Genomic DNA, 6,838 nt, shown 5'->3' on the forward strand with positions numbered 1-6,838 from the left:
TTCTTCTTCTTCTTCTTCTTCTTCTTCTTCTTCTTCTTCTTCTTCTTCTTCTTCTTCTTCCTCTTCCTCTTCCTCTTCCTCTTCCTACTTTCTTCTTTCTTCTTTCTTTCTTCTTTCTTCTTTCTTCTTGTTCTTTCTTCTTCATCTTCCTTTCAATTTTGAGTAAAAAATTTAAAAAATTTCTTTTAAGGATTGCAAGATGGAACCCTTGATAGAAAGCAAAAAGTTAATTTTTGTTTATACAGGTCTTAACTTAGTGTCTTAGTGAGACCCTACTCAAAACCTATTAATGAAATGAAAGACAACAAAGTCACCCTGAGTAAAATTAAAGTAAACTGCTTGTTCCTTGGCAATAACAAAATACTGAGTAAAGTGGCACAACTATTAAAAAATACAACACTCTTGATTTTTAAGAAGAATTCATGGCATAGATAAAATTGCTTTCAAACTTAGATAAATAGTTTCACAATATCCTTCTCTCTCTCCCCCTTTCTCCTCATCTAGGGAATCATTGGCCTCTCAGTATACCCCAGGGAGAAATGGTAGCAGGAATGAGAAAAACATAGATAAGAAAACAAGAGATGGTCAGGTGCTGGCTCATTTTCATGGTTGGCAAAGAACCCCAATAACAACACTAGCGGTGTTTATTTATACCTTTGCAAAGTTAGTATCACGTGACACAAGGTTGCCTAGTGACATAGCTGATATTGACCAGACAGGAAGCTTTTCTCAAGACATTAGCACATGGTTCAAATTTGCTATTGCTAAAAATATGTGCTTAAATATTTACAGTGGACTAGAATATCATAAATGTGAAATGAAGTTAATTATATGGAACTTGTAACCTTGGTTGATCTATGAAAATGAATTTACTGCCATAAACTAGAAAGTACACAAATCATGGCTGAAAATGAAAATTTTTGACTTTCGTTTTGACTGATTTATGCTTAACTGATTTATGCGTGGAGACCTTGTCCTGCCCTTACATATAAGACCAGTTTCCAGCATCAGAGGCTCCCAATATCTCTTCCTTTTCTGTTTTGTTGTGTAAATGATGGACATACCATTGCAGTTGGAGAATCTGTGTTTGAAGGTCTCTTCAGAAGATCTTTTCATTCTTGATGCCAGTCCAAAGAGTTTTGGTACCTGTATACAGCAGCAACTTAATCCAGTAATAATCCATAACAGTAGTGAGTTACCAGTACAGCTGGTAATTGTCAGAAATTGTTGATTTGAAACTTTTACAGCTAGTTATTATTATGCCTTTTTTCTTTTTTTACATCTTGTGATTACACTTTGATGCTGGATTGTTAAGACCAAGTTAAGATAAGACCTATATAAATAAAAATTAACTTTTATCAAGGCCGATTAAAACTCCTCAAGATTTACCTTGGAACCAAGCATGGTACCTCTCAGTACTTCTGTTAGTGTCAGCCATCTGGGTGAGTCATGGCTATTGCTTGACCAGATTGCTTTCTGTGAAAGTTTGGGAAACTTTTTCTACTGGTGACTCTCCTTAGGCACACTATACACCATAGAATCACTTTTCTCTGTGGTCCCATAATCTCCTTGACCATAATATCAGGGACTCAAACTGAGCTACAGGATGTCACAGCAGAGGTTCTTTTATGTCCTGAGTTCTCATAGACCTTAGTGGGTTATGGCTCAAATATTGGCTATCCTCTTAACACATGTATCTCCAAACCTCAGTTGGTCTCCAAACCTTGGTTCTTAAACATCCAGAAGAAAATCTTTCTTTCTTTATTTATTTTTGGTGGAACATGGGGATTGAACTCAGGCCCTTGCACTTGCCAGGCATGTGCTTATTCTACTGAGCCATCTTCCCAGCCCCACTTTTTTTTTTTTTTTTTAGAAAATCTTAATGACATTATCCTGTATTGGAGGAAGTAAGCATAACATTACTATCTTATCTAAATATGAAACACTTTAGACATATAATGGAACTGCTGTTTCCTAACAACCGTGATATTCTAATATTTAAATCCCTATAAAATGTTAACAGACAACAATTACATATTTTACACAGAAATCTAGATATCAAAACCATATATAACTTTTGGAGCATGACAATCCTGAAGATATTTTGTAATATACTTATATTTTCGTTTTGACAACATAACCCTTTTAATCAATCATATCTATCTAATACATAAGAAGATTTTCTGTAATTGTTACCATTAAATAGAATATATATATAAAACATAAATCTTTTGTTAAAAGCAGAGGCCTGAATCTAAATGGAAGTCTTAACACCATAAACGATCTTTGTTTCACATTTTCAAAGACTTGTATGTGTAGAATCATGAAAGCTATTTATTTATTTATTTAAATTTTTTAATAGATTGCAAAGTGAAAATAAATTATTTACAAACATAAATGAATATAACAATAAAAATTGTCCAAAATAAAAATGAAGAATTTACAGATCAGTCATAATAGTTCACTGTGTCAAAATCAAGAAATTATATATTCATATAATTAGAATTCATATTATATTCATATAATTAGAATTCTCAAAGTAGAAAGGAGTAGGCAATAAATATTTAAAGATTTAAAATTTCTGAATTTAGTTCAACTTATAATACCTCATTTCCAAGAAATGAACCTTTTTGCACAAGAAATTTAAATAAAATCATACCAAGATACACAAAAATAAAATTGTCCAAAGCTTATTGTAAAGAAAAAAATCATTAAAGCATATACATTAAAAAATTAGCTATGGAAGAACACAATTAAATACCATCTTATTCCACATTAGAAAGAAATAAAAGGACCAAGATGAATACTTTTAATACACTATGAGATTAACAATGAGTTACTGTAGAGATATGAAAACATATGTTTATTATTATGAGAAAACCTTATTGTAATTATTTTCTGAAAAACTTTATTTTTTAACCAATGACCAAATTATTGGAGGTGTCTCCCAAGAGACTATGGAGATTACTGGGGGTTCCTGAGAGCAGAGATGGTGAGGCATGTGGTACTGGGGATCGAAGCGTGGTCCCCACACTTGCCTAAACTTGCCAAGGCAGGTACTTTAGATAGCTGAGCTAACTCAAATTTTTTGGTGATCTGTGAATAAGCCAATTTTGATCTCACGTAGACCGGCTGGTAATGAAGAAGAAAGCATGCTTATAAAGTTTGTATCCCAAATTGCACTATAAATAAAAGATCAAAAAGGAAAATGGGGGGCTGGTGAGATGGCTCAGTGGTCTAAAGCACCTACTTAGAACAAGTTTAGCAAAGTACAGGGACCGCGGTTCATCCCCCAGCACCACATGCCAGCCAGCCCCGCCCCCTGGTAGGCTGAGCTGGCCACACACACACACATACACACACACAAATAAAATAAAAAACTAATTATAAAAAAAATAATGCCCTTATTAAAAAAAAAAAATATATATATATATATGTATATATGAAAATGGTTGGATTAAAGAGCCTGCAAGCAGGCTAGGGGCCAGGGGTTTGTTCCCTGGGCCTGTGGTGCTGCCCCCCCCCCCAGGGTGCACTGAAATGGCAATTGAGACTGGGCGTGGGCGTGCCTGTAATCTCAGCTTTTGGGAGGCTGTAAACAGGACAATCACTATGAGTCCAATCTATGCAGTGAGACCCTGAACACCCTGTAGACCCTTCCCTAAAATACAGGAAAAAAAAAAAAAAAAAACCATTGCACTCACATAAAAAAAGGAACAGCTATTCATAGAATGAAACACAAACATAACAAGCACACAGAACACAAAAACAAATATCTTTACAAAATCAGAGTGCACTCGAATATATTTTTGGCCAAGTTGAACTATAGTAACTCTATTACAATTTTTATAAATTTATAATTACAAATAGACTAGATTTTGTTATTCAACAATTACCAGATATCTCTTATCAGAAAAAAATTTGGAAGGAATAGAATCTTTTCTCTATAATTAATATGCATATTTTGTATTTTATTTTGTCTTAAGAATACTGCTGGGGTTGAAGAGATAGCTCAGCAGTCTAAGCACCTGCCTGGCAAGTGCAAGGACCTGGGTGCAATCCCCATTAGCACATGCCATACTGACTGTAACAGCAGGATCACTATGAGTCCAAACTGCATAGCAAGACCCTCTACCAAATAAATAGATAAAAGATTTTTTTAAATATCATTAATAAAAAAAATACTGGTAACCTCTAGCTCAATTATCTCTATATACTCTATCACCTATTTAGACCTTAGATTTCCATTTTGTCAGCTCCCTCAATAGGTCCCAGGTTAAATCTACCCTCATTGTTGTTAACTTATTCTCCAGATATGACTTCAAGATATAGCCTGACGGTATGCTCTGGCATCCAAATAGGTCACTCAGCATTCTCTGGTAAAACAGAAGCATATCCTGTTACCCTAGATTGCCTTTTTTGCTTGTTTGTTTGTTTGTTTTGTTTCACCTTCTTGAATTATGTCTTCATTGCTGATTTTCATTTTTGTAAAATTTTAAAAATTTAATAGTATATATTAAGTGAAATGGGAGAGATTGACTCCCCTTTTTGTTTCTGTAATTGAATTTTGACTGTACATTAAGAAATCTGTAGGAAGTCATCACACAGCCTTCCTTAACCTAATATGACCCATCTGTGAAAATGAAATTCATCTAACTTGTCTGAAGGATAATTACAGTCAATAACACCAGATAAATCAGCCCCAAATCTTGATGGAGCCAATGAGTATTGCCAAATAAGGTCTTTAAATTGTTTTGGGTAGATGTGAACAGTTTGGAGCACAGTATGTCTTGGATAAGTTGACCCAATTATGAAGAAATTACCATAGCTTGTACCCCTTTGGAGGCCACTACTGGGACTGCCATTATTTAAATGAGATGTCAAACTCAAACAACTATCTAAACCCCGTTGCTTTTATATTTACCCCAAAACTTTATATGTTTGCAAAATATCAAATCTTTTTCTCTACCAACTTAATTTAGGACTAAAAAAAAAGGGCAATCAACTTTATTAGGAATCATGAGAACTTTGAGTAATCTTTTAAAATATCCCCATTATTGTAAATCTTAAGAAACATGATTTTTTCATCTAAAAACAAACTTTTTATCTTGAGGCTGAAACAACCTTTTAAATTAATTACCTTATGGGAAAAATGTAAAGGTTTTTCTTTTAGCGCCCATTGTAGTGGAGAGAGTAAAACCACTCAATTTCCTGCTTTTCTCGGAGCCTCTATTCCTGGTGGAATTGGCCTCCCCACAGGTCAGCAGTGTAGCGCCTTTGTTGTTCTCCTACCCAGAGGCATCCATACCTGCACTTGAAAAGACCTTTACAACGTTTTTCCTTTAACTAATTAATTTCTATTTTTAACCCTATATTTCTTTTATTTATAATTTTAAATTTTTGCCAAAGAAAAAATGAGCAATGGAGCAATATTGAGACTGGAGTGATTTAAAAAGTGTTTTGAGCAGATTGATGAACTATAATCTTGATTTTCCATGTATAGTCAGCATGGATGACACCAGGCAATACCTGGAGACCTCTTCGTATTGGGGCTTTGCCTCTGCGTGCCACTTTTCCTCTGTCCCCTCAGGGCTGGGCGAGCTGATAGTAGGGGAATGGGCTCCCTTGCCCATACACATCCTCCAGAGCCACATGGGGGCAATTGCTGTGTAGGCAAGGCTGCTGTGCACAGCTACTGTGTATGCCCACTGTTGCTCTGCCTCTGACCACTCCATGTTTTCTTTTTGCCAGGGTAGGCACTATCTTGAGTCTAACAGATTTTCAACGCTAGCAGTGCACATGCAGAACACCAAGGCCTTGTCCTGCCCTCACATATATGACCAATTTCCAGCTTCTGTGGCTCTCAACACCCTCACTTCCCCATCTTTTGTTAATCTAGGCCAAAAGTGAAGCCAGAACTTTATAGGGGCAGAGGCAGGGGTGTGTGGGTAGGGGTTCTCCTCTGTATCTCACAGGCTGTCTCTTCTTACAGACTTAATTTCCACCTTCTTATACACACACCATTTGGCTGTTCATATCTGTCTTCACACATTTTGTTGATACAATTATTACTAAATTTGTTGTAACTGCTGCTTTAAGTATCTGTTTCTATGATTATGGTACAAGTTCCAAAGAGGTGGGGGCCAGAATTTACTCATCTGTAGCACCTAGTAGGGCCTCAGTCATTTGCAGAAAAACATCAGAAATGGCATGCTATTGCTTGTAGCCATATTTGATTGATGGATGGCTGATAAGTGAATTATATCACACTTAGAGCTAGCTAAATATTAGCTAGAACAGTAACTTCATACTCTATCTCCAGGACCACACTAACATCTGGACTGGCTCTTGACCTAAAGTATATCTCAGCTTTACCTATGATCAAGTAGAGAAGAGGCTCTAATAGAAATTGGGACACCAAAGTAGGTGAAAATATTAGAAACAAATTAGAAAAAGATTGGGTATAAGTGTATGTGATCATTTAAAATGCCAATTTTTGTAAATTTGAGGTCCTATTCATTAAGTCTCAAAATATTTACTGCAGGGACTCCTGTTTTTAATTGTAATAGGTAGAATGATTTTTTTTAAAATGTAACTCAAAACTCAAAAAACTCTGCAGTACTGTACTAAAAATAATTTAGTAACTGATAGGTTTATTGGAGGTACAGTAAAGGGATAGGACAGATAAAAGAAGCCTTTATTAACCCTAAGACATGGAGAGGCTCGAGGGCAGATGGATCAGGTAGATCCTCTGGCCTGAGACAAAGAAAGCTGGGGCTTTTATGAACTTTTGTTAGGGTGGAGCTTGAGGACATTTAGAAATATCTGAGGAACTGAT

This window comes from Octodon degus, unplaced genomic scaffold (genome assembly GCF_000260255.1).
Source record: "Octodon degus isolate 3935 unplaced genomic scaffold, OctDeg1.0 scaffold00139, whole genome shotgun sequence".
Classification (NCBI taxonomy): domain Eukaryota; kingdom Metazoa; phylum Chordata; class Mammalia; order Rodentia; family Octodontidae; genus Octodon; species Octodon degus.